This window comes from Cydia amplana, chromosome 6 (assembly GCF_948474715.1).
Source record: "Cydia amplana chromosome 6, ilCydAmpl1.1, whole genome shotgun sequence".
Taxonomy (NCBI): domain Eukaryota; kingdom Metazoa; phylum Arthropoda; class Insecta; order Lepidoptera; family Tortricidae; genus Cydia; species Cydia amplana.
In genome coordinates this window covers 13,427,399-13,444,328 of record NC_086074.1, presented here as the reverse complement: position 1 = coordinate 13,444,328, position 16,930 = coordinate 13,427,399, and the positions used below count along the sequence as shown (strand labels likewise).

At 36.0% G+C, this 16,930-nt stretch overlaps 1 protein-coding gene across 5 annotated transcripts in view; it reads right to left on the bottom strand.

Annotated features, from left to right (window-relative positions):
• Positions 1–16,930, bottom strand: part of LOC134648953 (RNA-binding protein Musashi homolog Rbp6) — a 574,404-nt gene that overhangs the window by 340,650 nt on the left and 216,824 nt on the right. The window lies entirely within an intron of this gene.

Sequence of the window (16,930 nt, the reverse complement as noted above, 5' to 3'; positions counted from 1 at the left end):
GTCCGGGCTGATTAAAATTAGGATCAGCGAGCGTTTTATTACGTGGCCACTGGACGCTCGACACATCGACATACTCTAGTGGCAAAGTGCTATTAATTACAGGCAGCGCTAAACATGCGATATCGAATTTAGATTTTTTATCATGTTTAGACCGAATTTGCACAAAGCAGCGCTCCGGATTACTAGATATAGGAACGTCGGACAATCCGAAAAGCTTGGAATTACTGGGCAGCGGTGCGAGTTGCAATTTCTGTTTAAAACTGCTTGTAACAATAGAAGGCATGCTTCCGCAATCTAAAAACGCGCGCGCTGTTACATAATCATTAATAGCCGGGCTATATATGTCTATGTACGCGGTAGGCAAGAGTATTTGATTTGAGCGCGACACGGTCACATTCGACGACAGCCCGAGCTCGGGCTCCGAACGCGGCGGAGGCGCATCTACGGGCGCAGCGGCAACCTGAGGAGTCTCCCTATGCAACAAAGTATTATGGCGCTTCTTACAAGTGTGACACGGAGCTACTCTGCAGCGATGAGAAGTGTGCCCCTTCCGCAAACAGTTGAGACAAAGGCGTAACCTTGACGCTCCGGAGATCCGGTCTTCAACTGGCAGGGACAGGAATGACGAGCAATCGTAAATCCGGTGCTCGCCGCTGCAGAACACACAGGCAGGAGGAGAGGCCGAGGCCGAAGCAGCAGGAGTGGCTGAAACCGCAAAACATTTGGTGCTAGACTTCTCGCGTTTATTATGAGGCGAGGCAATAGGTTCGCGTTTATTATTATTATTAGTGATAGGCTTATCAGATTTATTACGCTGAACCGATTCCAAAACATCCGCACGTCCCTTTAAAAAGCGATTAAAATCGGCCAATGACGGCATAACGTCATTTGAAAATGAATTACTTTTAAATTCCTCCCATTTTAAACTCGTATTACTATCAAGTTTATTCGCGACCATATGTATAAGAAGCGTGTCCCACTTATCAGTGGGCTGGCCCAACGTATTTAAAGCCCGTAGGTTTTTGGACACATGATCCACTAAATAGCGCAAGGACTTTGCCGATTCGCGACCAATCTGTTGTAAGTTAAACAATGAGTTTAAATGGTTGCTAATCAGCTGTTTTTTGTTGTCATATCTCTCGCAGAGTAGACGCCATGCCTCAGCGTAATTATTGTCCGACACTTCTAAATTACTTATCACCTGAGCCGCTTCACCGTCCAAATAAGAATTTAGATAGTGAAATTTGTGAATCGGCTTGATGTGGTCGGAACTGTGAATGAGTGAATCAAATGTGTCTCTAAATTCGAGCCATTTAAAATACGAACCATCGAAACTAGCGATTTTAATCACAGGCAAACGAAAATTTAAACCGTTGCATACATTGTCATGACCACAGTTACTTTGAACTTCAGACTTTACGCTGGCGAAATCAGATCTTTCGGCTATCTTATCAATAATTTTCTGCGCCGTTGCAATAAGAGAAATAAAATCATTTTCCATCTCTTCTCTTATGTCAATTTCGGACTGCATATCAGATGTAGTCGCAATTTCTATTTGAGTTTGGATCTGGTCGAATTGTGTGAACATATTACGAAAACGATCCAACTTCAACGAAAGTTCGTCTACATCTTTCGAGGAAATATTTTCCTGAGCATTCAATTCCACAATGTAATTTTTAAATTTAGTAATACGCCCCTTAATGGACGTTCTAGTAGGAATCAACGTAGCCATTATATGAAAAAGATCCGATTTCAATTAAAAACAGCGAATGAGGAAATGAGAAATCAAAAATAAAATATTGGAATAAATACGTAAATTTTTCCGGCCTATGTTCACAGTCACAGTGGTTGGCTCGGTCGGCAACAGTGCTATGCGGAATGCAGGAGTCAGCGGAAAACGCACCGCAGCTGCAGCTGAGTAGTGGCTGTTGCCGGGAGCGATGCGACCGGTTCTTATCTGAAACACGGTGAACACTTGTGTTACTATGGAATGCAATGGAATTTTTTGCGTTGAGATTTAACTGTGCGTAATTAGTAAAATCGCTAGACAGTATTCTATATAGCACAAAGTGGGAGTATGCTTTATGAAATAACGGAATGTTTAAATTAAGTTGAAGAAATTAACTAATAAGAATGTCACTCAAATAAGCGTTCTGTTCTTTAATAGTTTTAAGTTCTTAAATTGTCGTGAAAGACTATAGGTTTTAAGTTTGGCTATAAAGCAGCGATCAGATTATTTCACTGACACTAGCTATTAAATGAGGATACGTGCTAAAAAATGTTTACGTCACTAGTGCAATAAAATGGCATACAATTAAACTTAAGCACGGCAAAGGGTGAAGATGGCAAAGCTAAATAGTCAAGTAGATGGAGGATAGTACGAGCAGAAAAATAGGAAATATGAAGGAATGGTGCACTTCCCTTGCTAAACCTTGGCTGCGGCGGCGTAGTTCTGACCGGCGGCGGGCTTGAAGTAAGGGTGTCTGCAGCTTCCAAAATGGCGTCGTAAATCTCCGAATATATATTTGTACAGTTCAACTGGCGTCGTAGATAGGAACAATAGGCGTCGTAAGTCCAGAATACTGCGTTGACGCCGGGATGTCCAATTTCTGCCACGTTGTAGCTGTCGTGACCTTTGCTCTCTTCACACGTAGAAATTCCGTTCGACTCGGGCAGAAGCAATCGTTGCGTATTAATCACGTCGATGGGTCACCATGTTCAAGCTTGGATGTCTTGAGTATTAAATAAAAGTCGCAGATACTTAAAAAGCTTCTAATTCTGGTTCCACAGAGGTACTTAAGATTACATTGTATGTAAAATATATTTTGCGTGTGTGACGCGCACATGAGCGTGTATCTCAGAGCCTAATGGCTCGCTAGGCGTCTATAGAGACGGCGGGGGGCGCGGCTGATGGGCCAACTGGTTTAGTGGTGTACGGTCCCCGCTTCCCCTTCGTTGGTAGGAGCCGCAACACTGTTAATTATGGTACTAGAAACTTCATTACTCCCTAGGGAAAACGCTTTTTCTATTACTCCCGCTAAGCCTGCGTGCAATTCCACATTTACTGAGCGAGTGTGATGAAAATACACTTTATGACCTTTTCCGGGATCAGCGGGCTCCAGCTCCTCACGATCGTGACTTACATCTGAACCCTATCCTCAAAATGAGTATCGGAAATTTACATCGGCCCGTAATCCCGTACCGACTGAGCCTTTATTGTAAACGGCGTAATTTGAATTTCGTCTTTGATATTTAAATGAACCTCTACTTGAGACACTGCCTTAGTTATTTGAGTTTTTGTAAAGCAATCAAGTTTGTTTATAAGAGTTCGTGTAATTGTAAGTCTGATTCTGTGAACTTAATTAATGCATAAAATCACTTGCCACTCTTTGATGAGACAGGCCCGTTTTAAACTGAACGGAATAAATAATGTTGAACGTTCAACCAATTAACTTTATGAGTTCACGTAACTGTTAAGTATTTCACATCTAGCGTTGTCAATTAGTGTTATTTATGTAGTGAAATTCCTAGTCTTATTCCAGTTCATTTTGTTTATTTTATAAATTTTCCGTGTTACAATTATAAATATTTTATTTTTAATCCCATGCACAGATTTTTTATGCAACTCATAGGCCCACATAATAGCAGCGCAACCTGTTTGACAACGTGCGTAACAACAATAGGCTAGATGACTCGTTTTCATTTATGGTATCAATCAATCAGGTTTGTTTTTAGGATCAAAGGTATATATGGGATTAAAGCATTAAAGCAATACAAATGTCAAATATGATAGTCAAAGTCCGACAGTCGTACTTCACTCGCGAAACGCCCCTAACAAATCGCTATGTGAACGACGACGTGACGTCAAGGTCACTGAGATCGCATCTTGAAGTATGAACAAAACAAGAAAATTGCATTTCTGTCGGTGAAATATTGCGTTTATGTATATAGTTGCTATACAATCTTTTTTTGGATAAAATGTGAGGAATCGAATGGTATCCTTACTTATTTCGTTTTTGAAAGTTAAAAAAAAAAACTTTAATTTTGAGGTGCTGTATTTTTTGTATTATTTCCATATATTTTTTTAATATCCACAATATTGTGATAAAATGCTCATTTGCTATTAATTTTACTAGACTTTGTTATAAAATTCAACATGTGTCATCATCCTTATTTCCCATGGCTATATCGAACGCACAATATCAAAGGCAAAGAGTTTTCTCGCAAAGCCAGCGTTCGATGTCATCCTGTATGTACTATTTATTGAATAAGAAGCTGTTTATCTTAAACTACAAGGAGTTTTGATACCATTTGCGGTAGAATCCCTGTTATTTGGGATCATATATAACACCTATAGCGCCCGATTTCCATGCTGATAACGGTTAGCGTGTTCGATGCCCTTCCGTGTTCGAAAGTTTTCAGCCGAACCGTCTGTCCTGAGATCGAATCGATATCGAATCACGAATGTTCCAACACGAATGAATCTAATATGATTTTGAGTTACTCATATTATGACATTGATTAGTACCTACATAGGACATACTTAATGTAAGTACAGTGCGTTTATACATTCAATTTTCTACATTGTTGTAATAATGACATGCACATTACAGCCCTAGGTCGAAATACCCTATTTTTTTAACTGGGTGCCAAGAGGACCCCAGGCACATAATTACGATTTATTACGAATTATACATTTTATCCATGTTCTGCGACACGTGAAAATAAACTACTAAATATTATATTACACTAAGCCAATTTTAATGACGTAATGAATACAACGGTTAATTACAAAACTGTCCACAAAGTCACGGTAATGAGACAATAAACGTGATTAATAAGCGGTCAATCGTCTCTTTAATTAGTGAACCACGTAATTTACTAAAACCATGCACTAAACGCGTCAAACCAACTATTGACGCGGCGAAACGCGTCATTACTGCGCCATCCACTTTACAGTGGCTGTATTTGATATATTAAATCTTTTTATTTTGACATGGAATGCAGTATGGTGATTATTTGAAAGCTATTATAGCAGCTGATATTCAAAATGTTATTTGATATTTTGTTAAAAGATCCGATTAAAAATAATTATACAGCAACCAATTAAAGGTAGTACGGTTTGTACCATCAGGCGTACTTAAAAGTGCATAGCAACTTTCTCAATGAATTAATTCATAATTTCTCCATGCGATTTCGCAGCTCACTGTACATGATTTAGAGTAGTACAATCAGCTACAAAAGTAGCAAATCGGACACTATTCTCTTATAACTTAACAAAAAGAGATATAATTATATCTATCTATATGTAGAACAATTAGACTGTCACAGAAACATTTAATGTGAACTGTAAAGATATATGAGCAGATAGTTTTGGCGAGTTGTTTCATCTGCTGCTATAAATGCTGACTGTTCACTCAACGCACAATACATCGAACTGTAAGTAATTAAAACCAAAATATTACTTTGCTTATCCGCGAAAAGATAACGTGCTAGTCAATCAATGCTAACCCGTTATAAATACTTATCTGCGTATTGTTACATGCAATTAATGTTCCTACCCTAATGTAATGGATTGTAAGTAATATGTATTTATTTCTATATTTGTGTATATAATTGATAGTTTATGTAGGTATTTACATGTAATAATTTTATGTTTTGTACAATCTTAACATCTTAATTTATAGGTATATTCTTAGTTACATTTTCTTACTATTTACAACTAACTCGACGCATTTCTGTTTTGGTGCAACTCGTTTTGTTAGCCAGAACCATTACTGCAAACGTATGGGAAGCTATTGCTACGCTTAAACTCTGGCTCCAAACAATGACATCTCGTATCTTTTGTATAATAAATGTGATATTTACTTACCAGTTGCTTTTTGGATCCCATAGGTATACCCTACCCTATATAATTTTCTATGAAATTCAAAGAACACAACTTTGAAGTTTCCGAGATCCGCATCGGCAAAGCGTTAGGCAAAAGTTCAACCCTCTTCTATAACGAGAGTAGGACAGTAGGTATAAAACTAATAATGATAATTTTCACAACTTTTCCTTTAAAATTTAGTGCGAAGTTTTGACATGTGACTCGATGCGATGTTGCTTTTTTTTATTTCACCAAACATTCAACAATAACACGCCTATTAAAACGTGTATTTATTTCAGAGACCATTAAAGCTCGTGTAATAGGCAACCAGGCAAGCAAATCGCTTAGGTACCTTAAGATAGCTTATAGCGCTCACGTCACGGCGCTATCAAAGCACCGCCGTGGCTCAACCCTCCCGCCGTCGCGGCGAATGTAAACAATCGCCGCTAAATCGTGTTATGATAGCCATCAGCCATTAACACCTCGCCGCGATGTTATCACTGCAGTGACATCACTATACGTGTCACTGCCGGTTCGCGCTTCACGTAATTGCAGAACAAATTGGATTTAGTTTAAAATGATAGTTAGTTTACAATTTTATGTTTCACACGTTTATATGTAAAGAGATGTTAAAGGTGTGTAATATGCATATTTTGTACTTTAATCGGTATTAACTCTACTTGGGTTAATTGATTGGCGTAAAATGTGTTCTTAAGTTATGGATGTTTTCAATTATAATCTAATTCAATAATAATATTGTAAATGTCAATGTTTCATGTTAGATTATTCTTTATTCAAACGCAGAGTTCTTATATGAGCATTGTTCATAAATAAATACACAGCAGGGTCTTTGATTCTCTAATTACAGAATTAATGCACGAACAGATAAAATTATATTAGTACCTGTATATTTTACTGAGAATACGTTCTGTAGGATAATCTTAGCATGTGCACTACGCCTTAAAAATGAATTCCCACTTATGCACTTGTTGCACTTTATACGACACACACTAATAAAGTTGACACAAAGTTACACATAACTCTGACGTTACGTTTTACTACTTTTACACTTAAGAGACGGAAAGTTGCAAGCACAGAGTATGTCGTAAAAGTTTTTTATTAATTTATAACCCGAAAATGCTGGAAAAAGTCGCCGAGTGAATATAAAAAAAAATGTAGATCTTTTTGTACCTATAAGATATTATTAGCTATAGATATTAATTAAAGAGTAGGTCCATGGGGTCCCAGCGCGCATATATGTTGTTCGCAGAAATCGCGAAGCGTCTGGTTGACGTAACTGGTGACCGAAGAGCTGGCAGCTACCTCGCACAACGTATCAGCATTGCGGTACAGCGAGGAAATGTCGCCAGCATCCTTGGTACAATGCCTCAAGGGCCTATTTTAGATTTAAGCTAGTTTTTAATTTCTTTTAGTAATACCACTGTATATATCTTGTTTGTAAATAAATGATTAAAGAGTTACAATTCTGAATTTATAGTCACTCGATGTAAATATAATGGCGTTGATAACTTTGACTGAGTTAATTCAGATTGAAAATTAGCTCTAAGCAGCAATTACATGGCAAGCGAAAATATTGCAAACACGACAACGTGTCGACAAGGCGTCGTGTTAACACGTTAGCGTGCATTCTTTCGCAGCGTTCATTAGCATAACAAGTAGTTTCGTTAATCAAATGTACGAAATTAATAGTGGAGTTTAGCGCCGGCATTCCGCCCTGCGATCACACGGCTATTACAAATTGCCAGCAATTACCTGCCCCTCACCTTTAGCATGCATGGCCGGATTTTTTGCCAGCACGGAACATAACTATAATAGTTTACACTCGGTACACGTGTAGTCGTTAATAAATATTTGTTTGTTTTTGAACAATTTAATTTTACAGTCCGGGGAACGGTTTATGCAAATACCTTAATATGTACCTATAATTGTTACGTTACGTATTATAGTTGTACAGTAAGGTTCTACGTAAATATGTTATTGATGCGGCTTTAACATATACTTAAATTATTATTTTTAACCATTTAATAAATTACATAAATATGTTTTAAATAATAATCTATTATTTACAAACAAGATATATACAGTGGTATTACTAAAAGAAATTAAAAACTAGCTTAAATCTAAAATAGGCCCTTGAGGCATAATATGTTATTATTTTATTTTATCACTATTACTATAATAATATAAACAAACAAAGAATGTAACAGGAGCCAGGTATCACGTATTATGTTCACTTACGAATGGAAATTGTTTAGGTAACGTAAACTCAGGGCAACTTCTTATCAAATTATATTTTGATACACAAATGGATTGGACTTTGTCGAAATCCAACACTACACCAACTTCAAGGAGTTACGCTTACATCTCCCCTGCTTCGGTATGTAGATCCGCAAATATTCATTTTTACTCACTCAAAGGCGTATAAAGCTCTCCATTCCTCATCCTTTGAATGATGTTATCGCGATTTCCCAAATGTTTCGCTCTTTTTGATCTAAATTCTTTATATTTGCTTCGCGTTTTGCCTTTTCCTACCACACATAGCGATTCTTTTGTAGTAGGTACGATAAGGGTTAATAAAAAAACCGGCCAAGTGCGAGTCGGACTCGCGCACGGAGGGTTCCGCACTATCAACAAAAAATAGAGCAAAACAAGCAAAAAAACGATAACCCATCCAAGTACTGACCCCGCCCGACGTTGCTTAACTTCGGTCAAAAATCACGTTTGTTGTATGGGAGCCCCACTTAAATCTTTATTTTATTCTGTTTTTAGTATTTGTTGTTATAGCGGCAACAGAAATACATCATCTGTGAAAATTTCAACTGTCTAGCTATCATCGGTTCGTGAGTACAGCCTGGTGACAGACGGACGGACGGACGGACGGACGGACAGCGGAGTCTTAGTAATAGGGTCCCGTTTTTACCTTTTAGGTACGGAACCCTAAAAATCGAATCTTATTCATAGCGCAATGCACTAAAAATAGCATGAGGTTTGTTGTTAGTCGACTGTCTGACGACCAATCAATACCCGGCGGTTACACAATCGTATCAACCTTATACTTACTCGTTAAGGAATATACAGTACCTATAGTAACAATACAATAGGCTACATGACTAATTTTTTTTATGGTATCAATCGATCGGGTTTGTTTTTAGGATCAAATGTCTATATGGGACCCATTGCATTAAAGTAACACAAAAGTCAGAAATTGTAGTCATAGGCCGACAGTCGCACTTCACTCGCGAAACGCCCTATACAAAACGGCCAAGGGCCGTGACGTCATCGCCCATCTTGTAGTATGGACAAAACAAGAAAATTGCGTTTTTGTCGGTGAAATATTGCGTTTATGTATATGTCGCAGTAAGATAGATAAAGCCGTTATATAGTTATAACCCTAGGGATATAATTATATGTCGTAACATAGTTATACGAAAGCGATTCATTACTATCTTACTAGGAATATAACTATAACACGTCTTTAGTTTAGTGATATAGTTATATTACTGGATTCAGTTTAGTGAAATAATTGTAGGTAGGAGTGCAGCGGTGCGGCGGAGGTATAGTATATCCCTAGGGATATAGTTATATAGACAGGTGGAAATCGGCCTGTTTCGAGAAAAGTCGTCGACATCTCTTCTAAATACCTAAAACTGGTATGGATGTGTTCCTCGTGATCTCTAGAATACGAAATGACCGGTTTTAGTTTATGGAGTGGGGGACGGGTCGAAAAAAAGGGGGGCAAAGATGGCGGCCGACCATTATTGATATTTGTTCACATCTTGAGTCCTATGAGACCGATCGGTTCGTGTGAGGTGTCGTTTGAAAGAGTATTAAACGTGCTATTATTGTTTCATAATAACCGTAGTCATAACTGTAGTAGTTTACAAAATATTTTAAAATATTTGATTTTATACCGTGCATGGATGGCATAAGTACTGATTAAATATGCGCCTAACTCAATAAATTACAACAATACCGCAATTATTTTATTACAAAATATACGAGACATTTCATTAGCTTACCAAAAACATAAGTTTTATTGGCGTATGATATTATATAACCAATTAATAACGAATTTTGTTCAGTATGGGTCACTACGCACCGTCACGTAAATGGCGGGCGACCGACGTAAACTTTTCATTATTTCTCGGGTTCTATTTTATTGATCAATTGCTGATAGGTACCATTTGAAAGGTTATTAAACGTACAATAAATGGTTTCTAATAGCCGTAGTCATAACTTTAGTAATTTACAAAATATTTTAAAATATTTGATTTTTTTACCGTGCATGGATGGCATAAGTACTGATAAAATATGCGTCTAACTCAATAAATTATAACTTTACTCCAATAATATTCTCACAAAATGTACGTGAAATTTCATTAGCTTTCCAAAAATATAAGTTTTATTGGTGTATGATATTATATAACCAAGTAATTACGAATTTTGTTCAACATGGGTCACTAAGCGCCGTCACGTAAATGGCAGGCGATCGGCGTCAACTTTTCATTATTTCTCGGGTTTTATTTTATTGATCAGTTCGTGATAGATACCATTTGAAAGAATATTAAACGTACTATAATTGGTTTTCAATAACTGTAGTCATAACTTTAGTCATTTTCAAAATAATTGAAAACATGATTTTTTACCGTGCATGCACATAAGTACTGCTAAAACATGGTTCTAACTTAATAAATTATAACTTTATCGCAATTAATGTATTTACAAAATATACGAGACATTTCATTATCTTTCCAAAAACATAAGATTTATTGGTGTAAGATATTATATAACCAAGTAATAATGAATTTTGTTCAGCATGGGTCACTGCGCACCGTCATATAAATCCCAACAAACAATTAGGCGACACTTAGCACCTATTTTCTTACCTAAAGACAGCCTGGCTCTAGAATAGCTACATCTATAGTCTTAGTTTACAGTTTACAGGCTCGGTGAGATAAAAGTGTTTAAAAGGTTCATCTAAAGATTTAAGATCTACAGTAGCTGTTTTGGGCGCTATATTGCATGTTAAGCTGCTAGTATTATAGCTTATAGCTCAAAGTGAATTGAACAACCTTAACATCTATATGAGTAATAATCTGCAATTTGCACTTAAGGTTCTAAACGTGTGATAAAGCCTTCTACTTAACTACTTAGCTACTTAACTCTCTTGTATGACTTACAGTCGAACAGAGAAGTTATGAGTCGCTATTATAGATCTAAGATCATGTAGTTACAGACGAGCGTTATTTAAATACCGTAGTACATCTTATAACTGTCAATAGAGTCATACTTACAAGCTAAAACTACAATGCCAAACGCCAATGAATCAATAGGTAAGCAAAAACTATAAATTAGACCGTAAAATAAAATAGTAAATAAATATAATATAGATAGTTTACTCAATATTGACCTTGTCTTACTATTACTATACTTAAAACCGGACTTCACGGATAGTTATTATGTGGACATACGCTGCTACTCAAATAGTAGTCACTTATTTTGCATCCTGGAGCGTGCGGCGACAAATATCTCTTTAACGCCACAAGCCTCAGATCTCACTAAAAAGGTGATTTTAAATTATTAACTACGGAGTGGGTTTGAAAACGTTTTACGTGTAGACGCGTGAGTCAAATAACAACACAGATATTAAGTACTTCATATGCAGTGGTTTTGCAATCATGAAAGCTACGAACTTAACGATGTTATGAACCTAGAACTGGGCTTTTGTCAAAAGAGTCAAAATATACTTACGTTTCCTGTGATAAAAAAACAAAACAAACAAACCATCATTTATATCGATATTTTATCATTTTGGATACCTACATTATAAAATGTACTGTCAAACAATAATAGACTGCTGCTGGTCTACCAGGCGCTCGCCGCGCCGTGTGTTTGCTTGCTTGGCGAAATTGGTCCTGGCATACCTACATATATGTTTATAGTTGTACGGTAACTAAACAATATTTTTGGAAAGTTAATAAATAGTTTGCTGATTTTACTCTAAAAATTTCACGCTATATTTACTACATTGTCTCTTTCTCAAATTATTTCAGTCACTAAGCAAACCTCTAAGGTAAAAATTAAACATTTTCTTTAATATTTTTAAAATGGTTATTTTGGGCCTCAGATTTCAAACAATCGAGTATTCACAGAAAATTTAATATGCTTGCAAATGGTATCCACCATGTATCAGAAAAATAGAACCTGAAATATAATGAAAACTCAACGATGGCCGGGCTCCATTTACGTGACGGTGCACAGTACCCATGCTGAACAAAATTCATGATTACTTAGTTATACAACATTATAAAGCAATAAAACTTATATTTTTGGATAGCTCATAAAATTTCCCGTATATTTTGAAAATATTTATTGCGGTAATGTTATAATCTATTGAGTTAGAAGCATGTTTTACCAGTACTTATGTCCATGCACGGTAAAAATCATATATTTTCAATTATTTTGTAAATGACTACAGTTATGACTACGGTTATTAGAAACCAATTATTGTACATTTAACATTCTTTCTAATGGTATCCATCACCAATTGATCAGTAAAATAGAACCCGAGAAACAATGAACAGTTGGGGTCGGTCGCCCGCCATTTACGTGACGGTGCGTAGTGACCCATGCTGAACAAAATTCATCATTACATGGTTATATAATACCATACACCAATAAACCTTATATTTTTAGAAAGCTAATGAAATTTCTCGTATATTTTGTAATAACATTAATTGCGGTAAAGTTATAATTTATTGAGTTAGACGCATGTTTTGTCAGTACTTATGCCATCCATGCACGGTAAAAAATCATATATTTTAAAATATTTTCTAAACGACTACAGTTATGACTACAGTTATTATGAAGCAATAATAGCACGTTTAATACTCCTTCAAACGACACCTGAAACGAACCGATCGGTCCCATAGGACTCAAGATGTGAACAAATATCAATGCTGGTCGGCCGCCCACATTCCCCCCCTTTTTATCGACACGTCCCCCACTCCATAAACTAAAACCGGTCAATTCGTATTCTAGAGACCACGAGGAACACATCCATACCAGTTTTAGGTATTTAGAAGAGATGTCTACGAAAATCGTGAAGGAGACGACTTGTGTTTAATTTAACTCCAGACTAATATGCCGTATAGTACGTATTATAATCATATTCCTAGTAAGATAGTAATTGTAGGTAGGAGTGCGGCGGTGCGGCGGAGGTCTAGTTATATCCCTGGGGATATAGTTATATGCCGTATAGTACGTATTATAATCATATTCCTAGTAAGATAGTAATATCTTACTAGGAATATAACTATAATACGTTTCTAGTTTAGTAATATAGAACTATATTACTGGATTATGTTCAACTAATTGCAACCAACAAAGTTGATTTTGTAATAAAAATAAAAACTAATATACTTACTGTTTTCTTTGATTCCCTGGGAGATTTATAACCATTTAATCACATACCTACATATAGTTTAGTCAAATACCGTATTATAATCATATTCCTAGTAAGATATTACTATCTTACTAGGAATATGATTATAATACGTATTATACGGCATATAACTATATCCCTAGGGATATAACTATACCTCCGCCGCACCGCCGCACTCCTACCTACAATTATTTCACTAAACTGAATCCGGTAATATAACTATATCACTAAACTAAAGCCGTATTATAGTTATATTCCTAGTAAGATAGTAATGAATCGCTTTCGTATAACTATGTTACGACATATAATTATATCCCTAGGGTTATAACTATATAACGGCTTTATCTATCTTACTGCGACATATATAGTTGCTATACAATATTTTATTGCATGAAATGTAAGGAATCGAATGGTACCCTTACTTTTATCGTTTTTGGAAGTTAAAAAAAACTTAAATTTTGAAACTTTCAGGTCCTGTATTTTTGTAATTTTTCAATATTTTATTTTAATATCCACATTATTGTGATAAATTGCTCGTTTGCTATCTATTTTACTAGATTTTGTTATAAAATTCAACATGTGTCATCATCCCTATTCTAGATAATTTGCCGGGGGTATATATATGCAGAATTTTCAGTGACATAAATACCTACATAATAATCATTTTCAACTTAACAGTGCTTATCAGGAAAATTGTTTTAGGACCGAGTTTAAAAAAGCTCGGTTTAAGAAGTCTTATCCCAGGATGAAATAATTAAGATATTCATGCGATTATAAAGTGAGGAAAGTGACAAAAAAGAAAACTTTAATTAAGCGCTCCAGAATCATTATCAGATAACATTATTCATTAATTTTTAATGGTCCCAAAGCCTGGGCCGATGCCTGATAATTTTTGCCGAGTTCCAGGCGACAGGAAATGACGTAAAATTTATCTCCAAACCAGAGGAATTACTTTGTGCCAACTTCGCGCAGATATGGAAATCTGTGCAGGTTTATAACTTTCGTGAAAATTGTTTTATTTTTCGATTTGTTATTTTATTAACTTTGGTAGCTAATTTAAGAAGTTTGTTTATTAGGCGTTATTAAATTGTGCAGACTTTGTGGGTGGAGGGTTTATGGAGAAATCATTAGTAAAGGTTGACAGCTTTAACAAACTGTCACTGGGCGCGCTAGTATTTATATGGGAGGGACGGTCGGCCATAAACGGAAAAGAATATAACGCATTCAAATATCAACGAAATTTTATCAACCTCCAAGCATCGGGTCCAATACGTTCGGGTCGTTTATGGGATATTACAGACGAAGACTCGTCAGCTCTCCGGCGGAAAAGTCAATTCGACGCAGATTACGGGACGACTGAGGAGATTCTTACTAAAACGTGAATGTTTGTAGACATTTCATTCGATATGAATAAAAAGGACGCGGCAATTGAATGTAATTTACGATTTGCATCTAAGTTTACGTTTTTGGATTTATCGATGTATTAACTTACTATAGTTAGGTACTTACACACTTAAATTACCTATCAGTTTTAGAATATTTGATAAAATGAGAAGAAGGAAAACGGATTAAAATGCATGAAATATATTTATTACAAAATAACAATTATTATTATATGAATTAATTGGGTTACGCGCCAGTTAGGTTTTATAATTTTAACTTTTAATTGTTTTTTTTTCAAATATGAATCTAATTCCCTTAGTCTATACAAAATAATATTGTTTAATAACTAACCTAACCTAACAATGTTCAATATACATAGAAAACGGTCCATCAATATCCCATAGTCAGTAGTTTACTAGGAAATATTACAAGCGTATTCGTTATCAAGCATTGTGTTCGTCCCTCGGATACACACACTGAGTAAGAATGTGATAATAGTTGCCTGCGGTTCATTTTATACACGCACTAAGGCTGCGATTCCATGGGATTACGATATTTTCATCTTGATATTCAGAGCAATATAATAATAACAGGTTTTGTTTATACAATAAAGTATATTGAACAAGTACCGGGAAAAATAGTTCTACACGCAATGGATACAATGCATGGGACTAAATTTAGTGTTACACAAAATATTATTTTTATTGAAACAATATATCATTTTTATCTATCTTTTAAATATTTACTGCAAGAGGCGTTTTTTTGTTGACCAATGACGTTCTTAAGGTAACTCTATTGGATACTATGTATAGTTAACAGAGGTTGATACCCAAAAGAAAATTAATCAATGTGCTAGGTATCTAGAAACATAGTTATTACTCACTTGTAATCTTTGAAAGTTGTTTTTTAATTTATTTGTTTTTCGATTTCTTTACATTTATGTTTTGTATAAAAAGCATAGTGAAAGTTGCGTATAGTTAAAAATATTTTAGTGAGTATAATACTTTTTCCCGTTTAAAGCAATACTAGCGACCCGCCCCGGCTTCGCACGGGTTAACAAATTATACATAAACCTTCCTCTTGAATCACTCTATTTATAAAAAAAACCGCATTAAAATCCGTTGCGTAGTTTTAAAGATCTAAGCATACAGACAGACAGACAGACAGCGGGAAGCGACTTTGTTTTATACTATGTAGTGATAGTGATAATGATAAACAAGATTATCCAAACATTTACTGTGGAGTCAAAAACACGCGGCAAGCTCCACGGTGATCGCGGCCTAAGCGTCCACTGAGTGGGCAGTGTAACTCCATGGGCGCGTTTCGCGACGATGTTCTATTACAAAAGGGAATTGGATCTTGATTCATTGGTTCGGAAAATCGGCAGCGTACCTTGATAATTTCATTTCTGTACAATTTGACCGCGTCCGTGGTCAGACGATTCTTGGGGCCCTCCGCGGACCCGAACACAATATACGGAGTCCCCTGCGGTACTCTCACACAATACTAAGCTTTTATTGCCTCCTTTTACAATCTCCCATTACCTCCAAGGCTCTGCTACTGGGAATTAGTTTTGTTACAGTTTTTTTTTATTTTTCCTTTTGAACGGTTTTCTATGGTTCGGACAGTTTTTTACCGTTATCGTTTGTAAATTTATAACACCCTTGCCAAGTTATGTAGACTTAGCACCATTTCATACATCATATAACACCATACATAACTACTGATTAATAAGTTTACAATACCTGTAGGAATTACTTCCTTCCGACTTGATTCTAAGAAAATAGTTGACTAACTGGTGAGAAATTCTTGATATTATGATATAATTAGGCTGGAAGAGATCGCTTATTGCGATAAGACCGCCTGTTGCTACCTTTAAACCGATTTTGTAAAACGGTGGACGACTTTTTTATGTAAAAACCGTATTCACGGTAAAATTTTCCAAATGTTTTGCATAGTAAGCATTTTTCCTACAATATTGTTTGAGAGAACAAACTACAATCGTCCGCAATGAAATCTAAGTCGTTACGATTGCAGCAAGAGCAATGCAATCGCCGGTGGCGGTATAGCATCAAAATATCACATTAGAGACCATTATACCTACTTTAGGGCGATCCGCGCACATACCCGGCTTTTACAGATATTGTGTAGGTGAAAATAAACGGAGGTATTGTAAATACACTTGCTGGCAGCACAAATTGAAAAATTTGTAA